The sequence below is a fragment of the Canis aureus genome, chromosome 35 (assembly GCF_053574225.1).
Source record: "Canis aureus isolate CA01 chromosome 35, VMU_Caureus_v.1.0, whole genome shotgun sequence".
Classification (NCBI taxonomy): Eukaryota; Metazoa; Chordata; class Mammalia; order Carnivora; family Canidae; genus Canis; species Canis aureus.
In genome coordinates this window covers 12,436,715-12,454,021 of record NC_135645.1, presented here as the reverse complement: position 1 = coordinate 12,454,021, position 17,307 = coordinate 12,436,715, and the positions used below count along the sequence as shown (strand labels likewise).

Genomic DNA, 17,307 nt, shown 5'->3' with positions numbered 1-17,307 from the left:
TGCACAATATAGTAACACTGAAAGGACTGGTATTCTCTGATCAAATGGAAATTACTAGTAAGAAGAGAGTGAGAAGACAAATGAAAAATTTTAGTGCATTTGATTTCATTACTGCATCACCTGCATTGAGGAGACATCTTCGTGGATACTGATACAGATGGAATGCCTAAAAAATGCTTGGTAATATGGCAATAGCAATGAGAATGATATATTTTTAAGAGCCAGAGTTAGAAATTCATGGACAAGATAAATTAAAATTAGAACCCATTCGGCCGACATTGGGACAGGGTATTCTATGACAGGAAAGCTTTTCTTAAATAGGACTCTACGGATTTTGCGGTTTGAAAAAATATTTCAAGTAGGTGATAACAAAAACAGCAAACAGTTGGTTTACTGCAAAGATGCATACAGACTTGTGGCTTTTTGCTTTGTGCCTAGATATCGACCTGCCTCTCAACTTCGATAAGCACTAAATTCAGTTAAAAAGTTAAAAAAAAAAAAAAGGCAATAATGCCAAGGAAATTGAGCTGATCATATAGCATCATGCCTGAGAGAATAAATTATCAGGGTGATGAGCAACCAGCTGAAACGGGACTAGCAAACTTAACCCAAGTCAAGAAGGCAGTCTATATTGTTAAAACAAAAATATTACTAAGCAGAACCAAAGTTGTTCTTCATGGGAATAACAAGTGAATTTTTTTTTTCTGAAAATCTACTTGGAGAACTCCTATGAGACTACTCCAAATGTGGAGATTCTTTTCAGAACTGCTCTTGTTGCAAATGAAATTTAAAGACTTTTGATGAAACAAGTGAAACCTTATCAAAAAAGAGCCTTTAAATTACCAAAAACAAAATACTAGCCTAGTTAGGAAAAGGAAACTTAAGTCACTCACAAATGTTGGATAACACTGACTTAGACATAGTTGGAAGTATTTCCATTAAAGTCCTGAAAGCTTCCCTTTTTGAGAAGAAATTGTTCTCTCCTAAAAACCCGTATTTAATTATAAACCAGTACCAAATGTATATTCACTTGAAATCTCCACTTAGAAAAAAAACTGAAACACCAAAATTCATTCATCTCCATTCCAATATGAGCTTATGTAAGCTCCAAAAATCATCTTAAAAAGAAAAACATCACTCTCTCTTCTAATTAAGTATTCATGCTTTTTTTCAGTAGTTGGATATTTTTAGAATAACAATATGCAAGAGTATGATGTCATAGTGAATATAACCACCAGGTCAATATGATAACTTAATATATGACTTTAATTGAGCTTTCCTTTAATCCTACTATTCTATAAATAACTTCTTCATTCTGCCATGATTAAAATATCTTCTCATCAAATTTGATATAAAGGCACTAGATATGGTAAATATATTTCTGGCTTAAAGTGACAACAATGCAAATTGTATGATAAAGACTGTATCATCGTCCCACTTTCATTTTGATAAACTCTCTTTTTAGGTGATATCATTTCATGTTAGGCTTTTTTGTGCTGCTTAATATTATAATTAATAATTCATATTTTTGTCTTTCCCCTCTCACTCTGACAACTTTTATTTTTAATCGGTGGGCATGTGCCAAATTGGTTTGTTATTTATTTATAATGTAAAATGACAAGGAAATTGAATATGTGGAATAAGAGAGATTTTCTTTCATATAATAAAAAAATTTTTAGTAATGGAATATATCTTGCTTATCCTTACTGACTCAAGAATTTTAGATGGGTTAGATCAGATGGCACCAGTACCTCATATGACAACACGTAATAAACATATTAAATGGAACTGTTCATTTATGTTTTTAAAATTCATTTTAGTTTGTGAAGACAGCTGGGCACATGCATAAAAAGAGGACAAAAAAAATAACAAAAATTTTAAAAGACTCCTTATTCTGATAGATCCTATAGTGCCAAGTTAAGTAAAAATTCTGACCAAACAGATCTATTTGTATTCTCTCCTAAATGCTAAAACATGCAAATTTAGTAGGAACAAACACAGAGAATTTCAAAGATACGGAATTTCCATTAAAATAAATAAAAAGTTCTGACTTGTAGGGCTTTGCAGAGCATTAAATGATTCCTTCAGTTTTCCTCCTAACCAGAAGCTGCATAATTTGAAGTCTAGAGCACTGAATGGCTACGGCAGGAAACCTTGGAGAATGGTCTTGGGACATCCACAACCAAATCACCAGAGGAGCTGGCTAGAATGAAGAATCACAGGCCCTGTCCAAGAGCTACTGTAGAATCAGAATCTTTAAGGATATGACCCTAGAATCTGCATTTACAGCCAGCACCTGAGCTGGAATTAAGTTTGAGAATATCTTATGCCAAAACCCCTGCTTCTCACCAGAGGTGCCCCTGGTCAGTAAGCTTTTTCGATTCATCCTTCGAGTTGAACAGTGAACTTGAAATGTGAAAGTTATATACACGAACCATAACACATTTGATCAAGTAATATGCTTCCTGAAAGATTCCAGCATCTCTCATTTCTCCTATTAATTTAAGAACCATAGTCTACTGTCACTGCCCTGCCTAAGGCAGCCGCTTCTCTCTCGCTCTACCTTTGTTGTCAACCGGTGCAAAATATTCAGGCTTTGATTATCACCCAATTAGTCTCCATCACTTGGAACAAGAAACCTTTTCCCAAGGATTTGGTCCCAATGCCCATTTAAAACTTGACCATTAACAGACTATATTTGTATATAATATTGAACTCTTCAAAATAATTTGATGACCTTAATTATCTTGATCATTACTAAAGTGGAAGAGGTTTGTAGGTTGACATTGAGCCAGATGTGCGAACTGATGCATAGGGAAGTTAAATCCTTTAACTAAGTTTAACTCGTTAAATGGTAGCATCTGAACTAGAGCATAGACATTCTAACCTTATACTGCCCTGCTTTTCAACCTGCTCCTTGCGCAAATCTTCTGTTGCCTTTATGGAAAATGCCCATTTTATAGGCTCTGTATCTGACCTATTTTGTCTATACTTTCGTGTAAATGGTATTTATCTTTCAAAAATGCATTATGAGAAAAAAACTAATTTTACTGTGTACCATAGGACTTTGCAATCTGGGATGGTCCAGTTTAAAATAGCAATAATAGCAATGCTAGTGCCAATGCTGGGAGGTACTATTTCTGACCTGGTAAAGAGCTCAATTGTAAAAATCTTATCATTTTGAATTTCCATAATTCACTTTAAGGTTTAGTGCTAGTGTGGATTTAAGAAAGAAAATATAACTGCTGCCATGTTGAATGTATATCAAAAAATTACCAATAGCCTTGACTACTAGTTGGTTAGCTGTATTTCACGATTTGAAGGTAACCATGGAAAGCTGTATTTTAGAATCTCATTCATAATAACTGCCATATAATGAAAGGAAATAGAAACTATTAGCATAGGTATAATGTTAACGAACTGTGAATTTTCAATAGAGCTTTATCAGACCAGATTACTTGAAAAATGTTACCTGCCCGTAGGAAGAACATACCCTCCACCCCCCACCACACATACAGAGGCATACATACGAATGTTCATATTTAAGTTTTAAGGGAAAAAGACCAATAAATCTATCAAGCACTTTTACTCAAGTGGCATTATAGGATCGTTCACAAATGGGAGTAGATTTATATTTTAGTATATTTTGATCCTCGGAGGTTAGAGCAAGGGGTAAGCTGAGGAAAAGGATGGCGAATGTGTGTTTTTTGGGGAGGGGGCTTGGAGTGTGTGCACTTGGTGAATTTAAGCACCCTGAATTTAATGAAGAAAAATGTTATTATTCTGTGTTTATATATCTTTGTGTGAAACAAGTTCTTTTCTCCATAACTGTAGTTTACATAGGCTCTATCGTAACACCCTTTGAGAATCCCTTTAAACATCAAAATGGATTTTTCCAAATAAAAAAATCCCATGATTTAGCTTTATTAACATCTGAATGAATGTTTCCATTGATTTGTCCAGAAGAGGGAACTGAGTATGGTTTAGAGAGCAATCTTTTTCATGATGATCAGTAGCAATGTTTCCCTTCTATCAGAAAGCAAGCTATAGAAATACAAAGCATTAGATATACACCTAGATAAAAATAATATTGTAGAGTCCAACTGGTATCTGAGAGGTGAGGACAGGCTGAGATGGACTCCTTGGCTTCCTTCTGTCCCAAAATTTTCTGTTTCCTTATTTCCTATGGTTACCACCATGGAACATGTTAAAATCTCAGTAGGGACTCTGTTTCAACTTTTCCTTTCAAAACACAGTGAAAAAGCTTAATGGAAAAAAAATGTCCTTCCTATCTCCATGCCAGGCACAGTGTAAGATCCACAAACTTAAAAGCCAGGCAAATAGACTTTTATGTGCCCCAAAGCTCGGCAAGTGACCTAGTGCTACAAAAATTCCCAAATAGGCATGTGACCTGACTAATGTGTGCTGTGAGATGAGTCAAGGAAAATGGAACCATCTGTACTTTTATTGGACAGTCAAATAATTCCTTTCTGTCCATCCAAAAACATAATTTGTATATTTTAAGGGAGAAACAAGAGGAGTTTTTTCGAAAGGGATCAAATTTTTTGAATCGGTAATATAAAATGATCTGAAACATATAACCTAATCAAATAGGTAAAGATAAGCAAACAGGCTTAGAAAAATCATGGCTACCTTTAAAAATTGTTACTACTCATCTGTGTATTAAGGCTTCTTTTAGACTTATAGGAAGAAATCAGGGGAAATGACGGAATTGAAACTGTAATCTTTAAGCAGTGGGGTGTGGGTACACTTTCTCTTTTGTGACAAAAGCTACCAATATCTGAACTCTTAGAGGGGCTGATGGCAAGAAAAGAGAGCAAGCAACTGGAAGGCCATGTTTTTGTACATGTTTACAAAGTTTTGCCATTTGTTTTTTAAACCTATTTGTCAACCATGCATCTCTATTATCTATTATCTCTATTATCTCTATTATCCCGTATGGGAATTTCAAGGTATTTGTTCTACTTTTCAAGTATTTAGTTTTGATAGAAAGGAGGAAGACAGACTAGTAATAACTGGTAAAATATAATAATAAAGATTGAGTCTGTCGAAACTGTACCTAACAAAATATGTATATTTAGAAAGTAAAAGGGTGAGATGGAAATGAGTAGGGTATCATGGATAAGGTGACAGACAAGCATCTAGAGAATCCTAAAATAAGTCCTTCATTTCATAAGTTAAACTGCTCCCTCACTGTATGGATACGGAAATCCAACACATTACAACATTAACAGTAGCTAATATGTAGAGAGGTCTACACCACAAGCCAGGAACTATGTCAAACATTTCAACATATCATCAAATTTAATTCTCACAAATATCTTACAAAGCGAGTGTCATTATTTGCATTTTATAGACAAGAAAACTAAAGCTGACAGAGATTAAATACCTTGTTCAAGGTTGCACAGTAACTAAGGAAAAGCAGCAAGATATGAATTCAGATCTCTCTGATTTCAAAATCTAGGCTCTCAAGCACTAGGCCAGTAGTTCTTTTTTTTTTTTTTTAATAATTCTCCCTTTTTATTTATTTATTTATTAATGATAGTCACAGAGAGAGAGAGAGAGAGAGGTAGAGACACAGGTAGAGGGAGAAGCAGGCTCCATGCACCAGGAGCCCGATGTGGGATTCGATCCCGGGTCTCCAGGATCGCGCCCTGGGCCAAAGGCAGGCGCCAAACCACTGCGCCACCCAGGGATCCCTAGGCCAGTAGTTCTTAGCTCAGATTATACATTAGAATCATCTGGGAAGCTTTTAAAAACTTCTGATGCTCAGACCCCACCCCCAGAACAATTCATCATCAGAATTTCTTGCATATAAGGCCTGGACATGGGTGTTGGTTTCAGAGCTCCCCTAGATGACAGTAATGTGCAGCTGGATTGCGAACCTCTGCACTACGCTGTCCTACTCCCCATGAAGATCAGTAGACTTATACCGGGGTGAGGTAGTACTGGTAACAATGCCCTAAATGTCTTTGCAATGGCTTTTCCCCTGCCTCACCATATATTCCTCACCACATTTGTTCTTGACTATCTGAAAAAGTAATATACATGCGGAAATTTTTACAAAGCATTGTCACAGGAGAACATGGTCATAAGTCCACCGAAGAGAAGCTGTTCATATCATTCTATGGGCTATGATGAATGAACACAAGGAAGACTCAAGTTCATTACTCTGATCCCCAAAAGGGGAGTATAAGGCTGGTCTTAAAAGCCCTTTGTACCAAAGCAACTCACTAAAATTTGGAATGGCCTCCTCTCTTTTCACAAATCCAAGAATAGCTACTAGATCCAAGGGGGAAAAGATCCAATTACCACTCCTTTATAAAGAAATTTCACTCAGGATCTCAAGGCAACTGAAAGTCATTCAAAACATACAAGTAGTATGTAAAGAAAAAGAAGTAAAGAAAAATGTGTGTAGTAGAAAGATAGTAAGATTTCAAGTCAGGAGTCTTAGAATTTTGACTGTCCTCTGCCACTTTACTGCCATGACTAGAAACCACTTAGCCTCAATTTCCTTTTCTGTACTTATGCTACATCTCATAGTGATTTTAAAAGTGTGGTTCCCACCAGCATCATTTGGGAACTCATGAAAGAAATGCAAATCATTAGTCCTTACCCTAGATTCAGAATCAGAAACTCTGGGAGAGGGGCCCAGCAGTCTGTGTTTTAATAAGCACTCCAAGTGATTCTGATGCATCTACTTCCATGGAGTTGTTGTTTAAGGATAAGAGTAGATTGTGCATAAAATTGTTAATTTTTATTACTGTCTGCTTATTCAGAAATCTCAAATTCTCTCACAGAAATATTTAGAGAAATCATGTTATAGTCTACATTAGTTAGATTAATAAACCTCACTTCTGAATTTCACTTTGAATGTGTAGACGAGGAACAAGTCAACCAGAGGTTATGCAATTAGCTTGGAGTCAAAGAGAAAGCAAGGAGTAGAACTGAGAAGGAAACCCCAGAGTGAACTTGATTTTAATTCAATCAAACTGTTAAGGTACCAACCACGCACTCTCATCTATAATCATAATGAACCTTTTTATAAACAAATCTCTATCTTCTCAGCTAAAAAAATTTTTTTAACAGTACCTTTTCAAATTTTAAAACAGATTGACTTCTATGATTCTGGGCTAAAGGCAGCTCAAGAAACAATAAGAAGTCATCAGCTTTCTATAGTGAAAAGGTACAATTGCTTAGACCCCTCCTTGTGTGAAGTGCAGACAATCCTCTCCTTGCTCACCTCCTATTTCTGACCATTGCTAATGGTGGAAATTCTGGTAAATAAAAGTATATAGCTAGTGGTTGGGTTCAATCTGTAATGTTTCTATAATTTTTATAATTATTTCTATAATATTATTATTTGGATACTACAAAACATAAACCGGGTTTTAGGAGATGCTTTTGGATGGTTTTCTCCCCCATGCTTCTGATAGCAGTCCTCTATCTTTTTGCTGTAATTTATCTGATATAGCTTCTAAGATGCTTGATATTTTCACAGGCAAGGGTGCAGAAAAACAAAGAGAGAGCGAATGGGTTGTTAATGAAATTCTCTGATTGTAAAAAGCACTTTGCAATGATCAGGTGGTAAATAATAATAAGAGGAAATAACATAAAGTGCCTGGATGCCACAGCCATAGTCACTATATAAATGCAGAAGAGATCAGACATGAATAGAATTTGCATTTTATGCAGCTTCTGCATGTGTATATGGAATATACAGTTGCTAATTTTTCCATAATACTGGTAAAATATTGTTCAAAATCTATTCTCACTATCTCCTCACTTTAAAAGACATCATACAGAAACATCCATCTGTCCTAATGAAATGGTGAATGTGTTAAAGAGGCTAGAGAAAGAGCCTCTTTGCACGCATGAAAAGAAAAAAAAAAGAGCTCAAATAAGAGGAGAGAGTGAAGAAGAGGGAATGGTAACACTTTGGAGACATGCACTAAGGTGATCTTTGAGAAACAGGAGGGATAAGTAACTGTTAACATATGGCAGAGGAGCTATGATGAAGAGACATGGTCATACAGCAAAAATACAGGCCTTGCTGTCTCTCTGCTGGGCTGTTGTTACAGTGGTGGTTCTTTTTACATGGAATCAGGGAGAAGGTGACAAGTATGGGTTTTTGTTGCTATTATTGCTGTTTATCTCAGCTCTATTACTAACAGCAACCCCATACCAGATTTTTCCAGCAGTTCCCAAGCTCAGTACTTATCGTGACTTTGCCTTCAATTTGCACATTATTTTCCCTTAGTACTTTACCTGTTTATGACCAAAGGCCCATTCATTAGGTATCTTAAATCCTAGCCCATGGTTACTCTACTTTTGAGACAAGAAGATGCTAAGAGTTGGGGAGTTTCTCTTAGTCATAGGGGAAGAGTCTGATTAGGATTCTGAGAAAGCAGAGACCTTGATAAAAAACACCACTAGCCAAACAATACCAAGCAGTGAAAAGTTAATCAGCCAAAAAAATAGAATTCTCTCCCTTCCTTTGTCCTCTTCCTTTGTCAAATAAAAGATTGTTTCTAAAATTTTTTCTGTCTCTGGTCTTAAAAAGCAGGATTGGACTTGCACATACAACTGTATTTCAAAATATCTCAAATTTCCAACTTGGAAGAAGACACATAAACTTTCTCAGAGAAACTCAGAGAAAGTAACTCTGCATATTCACAAAACTTTCACTTATTTCTAGAATAGAATAGGAAAATGAAGAGATAAGTACCAACATAAGAAAGGAGTAATAATATTAATAATAATGATATTAATAGAATACTTGGGATCCTAGAGCATGTTTTATCACAAAGATTCACCTGCATTAAGGGAGACTCCAGGACAAGGAGGTCGGTAAGGTTATATTTCTATCTTCAGGATTCAGCCAAAGTCAGACTCTCCGGAAAGCTGTAAATGCTCTCAGAACAGACTTTAGTAATGAGATTGGAACGAATGCTGGGACCGTGGCATAAAAGCATCTTCCTGTCCCTTGTTCTAAAAGTTAACTATTAAACCATGTGTTGTTCATTCTGATTTGTTTTACTCAACTCTAGAAGCAAGGACACTCTGATCAGATTGCCCTGGGCAACTGAATACCTAGTGAAGCTTTTCTGAAGACAGTGTTCTTCCCACCAGCTTTATCCACAGGGCATCTATTATCAGACTATCAATTCTGTGTTACTGGGAAAGGATGGAAAGTATATTTTTTTTGAAGAACAAGTTCTTTCTCTCCCTGAGTTTTCTGCTTTTTGGTACATTCAAAATTTTAAGTACTTGATCTCCTCCCTGCCCCACCCCCATTCTCTTTTTTTCTACTCTAGTCTATTCTTTTAATTATTTACAGACTCGCTTGTCTGGACACTTCATTTTAGTAGAAGTTGGCTGATTTTTTTCAACACCTTTTAGTGGAATGCAGTAGGAGACGCATAGTGAGGGAATTGGTCTTAACGGTATTTTTAGTTTTTTTTTTTTTTTTCTGTGACAGAGATCTTTTCCCCTTATTGATTTTCCCCTGTGGACTGTCCACTCTATGGCTTGAAATGGAGACAACGGTGTTTGAAAAATTGGTTGTTAGTCACTGTTCAAACCATTTTTCAAAACAGCTCTTGTAAGCCCCATTTTATTCTGTTTTAAGGAGGGTTTTGTTAGGGCTGGTTTCATTTTCTTTGAGGAGTCATGCTGGCAGAGAAATACAGTCTAGAACTTTGCTTTTAAATGTGGTATGATCGGGATTATAACCATATTGAATCTATATTCAAAACGTATTATATTGAGCCTGTGCAGCTAAAAGGAAAAAGAGGTCATAAGTCTTCAATATTTTTCACAAACATGAACACCAAAGGATGGAAATGCTAAAGTTCACCAAGCACAACGTAACACCCTGCCGTTGGAAAGATATTTTCTCATGCTCAAAATTCATTGTGGGGGGAGGACATTTATACATAGGATTTTCCTCCATATTTTTAATAATGAATACTTGTGAATATCCCTTATGTTTATATAATATCCATGCAGTATCACTTTTGTGAAAATGATACAAACAGCATGACAGGAAGTCCATTTTGAATACAACTGAAAATAGCACCATCCTATGCTCATCTTCTAAAACCATTAATTTTCACTTAATTAAGACTCAATGCTTTCCAGGGAAGAATAAAAGTTGAAGAATTTGGGGATTAAGAGAAAAGGTGAAAATAAACAAAGGTATTCAGAGCTATAGAAAATGGCAATATTTGTTTAAAAAAACAGGTTTGGGGCCAAGTGAGTATTGACAAACACATAATAAACTTTCTGAATATTCAATAAGTAAAAGAATGAAACATATACCTCATTTTAAATTAAAGTAATAAATAATAATGAAGAAAAATCAAAATTGACAATAGGTCAAATTTGAGGGAAGGACATTGAAACAAACATTCATTGCCGTTGGAGAAAAGGTGAACATCAGAGAAACATCCCAGGAAAAACCTCTTGATGTGCAAACAAAAACTCAGCATTATACAATAAAGTTTTCATATTTTTCTTTTCAGAGAAATATTTGAAGAAAGATGGTCCTAAGGTTTGTGTTGTAGTTTCTTTTTTTTTTTTTTAAAGACTTTATTTATTTATTCATTAAGACAGAGAGAGAGAGAGGTAGAGACACAAGCAGAGGGAGAAGCAGGCTCCGTGCAGGGAGCCTGATGTGGGACTCGATCCCCGGACCCCAGGATTATGCCCTGGGTCGAAGGCAGACGCTCAACCACTGAGCCACCCAGGCATCCCCATCCTTTCTTCCTTCCTTTCTATCTTTTCTTTTCTTTCTTTTCTTTCTCTCTTTCTCTCTTTCTTTCTTTCTTTCTTTCTTTCTTTCTTTCTTTCTTTCTTTCTTTCTTTCTTTCTTTCTTTCCCTTCCTTCCTTCCTTCCTTCCTTCCTTCCTTCCTTTCTTTCTTTCTTTCTTTCTTTCTTTCTTTTTTAGCTAAAATATCACTTTAAATTTCTAAATTCTAGGGAAATTTCAGGACATCCTTTTAGAAGATCTGATCCAAATGGAGGAAGTGGTTGTGGTAAAGTGATAAATTAGGCCAATCTACGCTTAAAACAAAGTTCTGGTACTTAGAGTGTAAAGTGGCATTCAATGGTCCAACTGCACAAAGGCAAATTAGAAAATCAGGTCCACGGGGCACCTGAGTGGCTTAGTCGGTTAAGCCTTAACTCTTGGTTTTAGTTCAGGTCATGATCTCAGGATAGTGAGATATGGTTCTGTATTGGGCTCATGCTCAGCAGGGAGTCTGCTTGTTCCTCTCCCTCCCTCTCTGCCATCCCCTTCTGCTGTGCTCTCTCTCTCTCTATCTCTAAAATAAATGAATATATAAAACCTTGAAAAAAGAAAAGAAAAGAAAAATGAAAAGAAAAAAAAGAGAAGAAAAGAAAAAGAAAAAGAAAATCAGGCCTTAGTACTACCCTGGAAAATAAAGATTCTCAATTTGAAGTGTAGTCCTATCATTGCTTTACTGTATGTGGAAAACATGGTGACATTATATATCTCTATTTTTGGTGATCCTAAGGAAAAAAACAATACTATTTTTTGGTATATATTTTCTAAACTGTAAACTGTACAGAGGCATCTAAAAGTAAGCTGATATTAATGCCTCTTTAGAGAAACATATAGATTGGTGATGAATGGATATAAAATGTTTTAAATATTTGCTTTATAAAAATACTAAATACTACTAGTACTACTACTAGTACTATTACTAATCCTTCCAGAAAGTTGGTGTGAGAAAAGTCTACAGGATACAGTCTAGAGAATACAATTGTTGAGAAGAATCAGCAGATTTTAATTTTGGAAAAAAAATATGAAGACAAGACACAGAATGTTTTTCATGGGCAGTCAAAAACTCCTGGTCTATGAGAACTAGTAACAACCTGTCTCCTAAAACCAAAGGACGCAGTGAAGAAAGCTGCCTGGACTCCTGTGCTTTGCCCTTCTGGAGATCCAGTGAATCCATAGCCCTGAGTTCATATTTCCATTAAAATGATAACACAGTAAAATCTCATCATCACTTTGTTTGCTTTGATGAAATTGGCCATGCCCCCAATTAAATTATACTACAAACTTCTTTCCCACTACCAATAAGGTAAACATAAAACCAGGTGCAAGCATTTGGTAATGGAGAAAAGATGGGTTTTAGAGTCTTAGAAACTTGAGTTTGTATCCTATTTCCACCCTTTAACAAGTCATTTAACCTCTCTAGGTCAACATTTTCTTATCTATTAAGTAAAGATAATGGTACCTATCTCACAGGATTATTTTAAGAATTAAATGCACAATGCATGGTATAGAGAGGTCACTCAATAAAAGGAGCCAAATCACTGCCTGCACTAAAATCCAGATAAAACATATTTAGCCAGGACTACTCCTCCGTGCAGGTAGATCTGGTGTCCATGCTACAAAATCCATTAAGCTGAAATAATTTGGTCATTTTAACAATACTCTTCAGAGATTTTTTAAAATGACATTTCCCAAAAGTCAAGCTAACTTATGGTTATATGGAATTGCTGCATTTAAAAGGGTGCTTCATTCATTCATAAAATAGCGTATCTGGTTTTGTTCCCCCAAATCCAGGGTCATAGAGACCTTCAACCATCAAAGATAAAACTGATGTTTAGAAAACCCTGTTGTTGTTGTTTTTTTAATTACAGTAGGAAATGAATGCAGATGATTAGGATGACAGCAAGTGCCCCCTAAGTCATAGCAACATGGAAAAGAAATCTGCCATGCAGATGAACAAGAATGGAATGACGAAACACTTGTGAGAAATGGAGGAGTAAAGAGCAATATCGAGTCCTAGAAGACTGTTAAGTTAAACTAACTCTGACTCTGAGCTGAGAAGTAAAGATTCAATAATACATACCTGTGGGAAGAAAAGCAGTAAGAGCAAAAGTCCTAGGAACTGAGAAGCATTTAGGAATAAAATCCTTAAGTAGAAGTTCCAAGGTGGTGCTAGCTTCAGAAAATACAAATATTGATGGGTTAAATCAGGACTGAGGAAAATATAAGACCAAATATGGGCAGCTCAGAGGGAAAAAAATAGGCAGCTTGGGACTCAACTGTCATCACAATTCATTTGTGTTTCACATCCCACTGTTTGTGACATTAACAGAATTTCGAATTTAGCAATGAACTATTTTTGTATTGTGAATCTCTGCAGCCATTTTCCATATGTAGCTACCACTGCAACGAGCAATAATAGCCTTTGATCTTTAGAATACTTCCAATTAATACTATTCAAATTAGGGGTCACCTAACAGTTTCTCACGTTAATTCACTTTTTCTTCTATTTGAAGTGGAGTGTTATCCCTGCTCTTTATTTGCATCAAGTCCAAATTATTTGACTATTTTAGTAACGAATCCTTTGGTTGCTTTTGCTTTTATTATCATTTTTTCAAAAGATAAAGTTAGTTTTAGATTTTGAATTCTATTTTCACTTAACTAGAATAGCTACAGCAAATCTTGACATGAAGTCATTTAAACAGGTAAAATTTACTCACAGAATTCCTACTGTGGGTCAAACATTAAGCAAGACGATTTTAAGTATTACTAGTTTATATTAATAAACTATTATATATATGTATACACACACAAATACATATATACACACATATATATATGTGTACTTATATATATGAATGATGAGTTCATATTCATTGCACCCAGGGCTTTTATGTCTTGTTGTTTTTTGCTGTCGTTAATGGATATCATTTATTGAGTAACTATTATGTTCCGAGGACTCCTGTAGGCACTGTACACACCTACCATATAATAAGGCCACTATTTCTCCATTTTCCACTTGAGGTCTTAGACACAAGAAATAGCATATCTGTGAGCATGTGATTTGAATGGTGGATGTGATAACCAAAAACATGGCTATGCAACTATAGAATCTATGTTTCTTTTCACTACCTAGTTCTGTCTACAAGCAAGCCCACAGTTTTAGACAGTTATCATAATACATTGTCGAGATTTCACATAACTGCTTTGTCCTAATACAGTGTTATTCCATTGTGTCATCATTCTCTTAAAATCATTTACACTTTCATAGGACATCTACATTGACATTCACATGTCTTTTCTTTTAAAATGTAAAAAATTCTTTAAGCACCTACTATGAGGCACATGCCAAACTAGATATCTTTGTTCACCATCATGTTAAAATACAGATCTGCAGCGAAGAATCTTCTCCTTCCGAAAGACACCTCTTTAGTTAAAATCATATTTCTCATCCTTTTCAGTCCCTGATGGTATAAAGAAATGTAGCACTATGTGAAAAACATGAGCTTTAGACTTAAAAGTTCCTTTTAATAAAACAAACCTAGTTAGTTACAAATTGTCGAAACAAAATCTGCAACATGAAGGTCATTTAAAGGAGATTTAAACATCATTTCTACCTAGAAACAGAAAATTAGTCTGCATAATGTCATTTATCTACTGAGCTAAATTATATTATAATTTTCAGCTATAAACCCAGATTCTTAATGTGTGTTGCAAAGATGATATTTCTGACCTACCCCCAGTAGGAAATGTGTTTTGAGTTGTTTTGTCAGTAGTGATAATGGAGTTGCACTGGACAAAATATATTTTCAGCAAGTTTCCTTGGTAATGAAAATAACTGTAATAGTAATAATAATAATAATAATAATAGTAATTAGCATCGTAATGATACCATTTGTTGAATATGTTACTATGTGCCAAGTACTGTGATTAACACTTTATGTTCATTATTTTATTCATTTCTCAAAATATCTCATGAGGTATATGCTATTAATAACCGAATTTACAGAGAAAGACACTGAGACACAGAGAGGTCAAATAACCTGCCGAAGGTCACACAGATGGAAAAAAAGCAAAGCCAAACTTTGAACCTAATGAGTCTGACTCTCACACCTACATAAGGTGGGGGCAATAGCAGGTGCTATGATGTGTGTGCAGGAGAATATTGCATTTGTGCTGTTCTGTCTACATCAACTAGAACTGGGGCCCAGCTAATTTGTAAGTCCAAATCTGAAGACAGCTAATAGGAGCTAAAATTTGAGTTTCTGCTATTCATATGGCCTGCTAATTAAAATGTTCCCTTCTGAGAAGATGGTGGCTGGTTGGCATAACCCTAGAACATAATACGTGTTCAAAAAAGTATCTGATGAATGTTAATAATGGTTTCTCTAAGTGTTAATAGGTGATTTCCCTTCTCACCCTCTTTTTAAGAAAATACATTGCCCAATTCTCCAAAATATTTTCACCAAGGGCATATGATACTTAGGTAAGTAAGTGAAAAATTAGAACTTTACTTTAAAAATTCTTTGTGTTTTGTTTTGCTATTAGGTTGTTAGTCTCAGTTAAATAACAATTCCCTCTGGGGAATCCTTCCAGTTGCTCTACTCTCTGATCTATTCTAGGATGGTACTCTTTATCTTTCATAGAACTTTATGAAAGCCACCTACTACTGTTAACTGTCACCTCTATGTTTAGTCCCATGATGACTCTATAATTTATTTACCTCTCAGACCCTTGGAGATCTAGGGTGACTTACATTCAGTTCATTAAGAACAAACAAACAACCCAGAATGGACACATGCACACACACACAAAGAAGTAAAAAAATGAAAAAGAATAATCATGTGGTTGACTACATGCTTTTTGGTCCTTGCACGTGTTTTGTTTCTCCCTTTACATTATGTGCAGGTCTCCATGAAAAACGACTTCCCACTACAAGGAGTATCCTGAATTGACTGGTCTGGTCACAGAGAAGTTTATGAATGCAATAAGGTATACACGTGCGTGTACACACACACACACACACATTCAATACAAACACACTATGAAATATCATGAATATAATTGGAAGTCATGGCGAATGCAGCAGCCAATGTCTCCAAAATGAAGCACATTTTTATATTTATATTACTTTACATTTAGTAATTTTACTTTCTATCCCCAATATACTATATACACTAATATAAACTTCATGTAGGTATAAACTTTATTTTATTTATCACTGTATCTCTATTTCCTAGAAGAGAACAGGGCACTAAACATTCAATAAGTATGTTTTTTTTTAAAAAAGGAAGAAAAAGATATAGAAATTCTCACAATATTTTTCATATTGTTCTGGAAATAATAAAAGGAGTGGGTGTTTTCAGTACTTTTCCAGAAAAACATGAATCAGCAATGAAATTGCGAGCTCTCATCCTGTTCCTCAGACCAACTACCAAATTCCTTCATGTACAATATGTCCCTGCTAGCCTACTAATACCCAATTCCTGGCACTACTGAGTAGTAGGTGAGATTAGCTTGAGACCCTCCATATTTTGCCCTACCTGCCAATAATGGAGGTTGCTGCCATATAGACTCAGCATTCCTACACTTTAGCTGATTCCCTAGAGGGGCAATGGAGAGAGACAGTTTTCCTATTGTCAGGTACACTTGCTAACGCTAACACATTTCTTTCCTCCTCTCAAAGAGGATAGTGGCAACAAAATCACTGATTGATGGTGGTAGAAATGGAATTATAAGGTCCCAGCGATGCCTCCTACCCCAGGCTTGGGGGATACAATCTCCTGCTTAGAGGGAAGTCAGAGGTCCTTACAAAGTTTACTTATGTTTCATAGCTTCCAAATTGTCGCAGGATCCTACTATATGAAATTGCTATCAGCAAAATGTATACTTAATACATTAATGCAAATCTTGAGTTTTACTCAAGAGGAGATTATGTGACAATTCCCTAGTATGAAGAAGATAATATTCTAGTGATAAATAATCCTAGATTATGAGTTTTTTCAGACAGCTGACTGTCTCATGCTTATTCATCTTTGTATCTCTAGTACCCAGACTCAACATATGACTTAGCATATAGTAATTTTCAATAAATGATAGCTAAAATAATTAAAGAATTAAAGAATACCATGCTGAGATATGACTTAAAGGGTTCAAACAAAAGCAGATTTTTTTCTAAGCTTGATCTTTCCAGTTTTATTGACAAGGCAATCATCACGTATTATTGAATATGCATTAGTGTTTTAGGTAGTGTTAATATAATAAAGTCTCATACACTGTGGTACGGAAATCCCACCATTTTATGTTCACATATCAAATATTTTAGTCAAAATCTTGAAACAGTGGTTTTCAAACTTGAGTGTGCATTACTAAGCCGGGTAGCTTTTTAAATTCAAGATCCCCAGACTCCCTCCTTAGAGTTTCTAATTCAGAAATTCTGGAATGAGGCTCAGGAATCTTCATTTTGACAAGTAGCCTA

At 35.4% G+C, this 17,307-nt stretch overlaps 1 protein-coding gene across 33 annotated transcripts in view; it reads right to left on the bottom strand.

Moving 5' to 3' along the window:
* ZBTB20 (zinc finger and BTB domain containing 20) overlaps positions 1-17,307 on the bottom strand; it is a 781,647-nt gene that overhangs the window by 411,545 nt on the left and 352,795 nt on the right. For 2 of the 33 annotated variants that reach the window (XM_077884700.1, XM_077884703.1), the window contains exon 1: positions 8,838-10,832. The exons of the other annotated variants lie outside the window; for them this stretch is intronic. The gene's annotated coding sequence lies outside the window, so the exon portion shown is untranslated. Of the gene's footprint in view, positions 1-8,837; positions 10,833-17,307 lie in introns of those variants that run through there. 33 annotated transcript variants of the gene reach the window in all.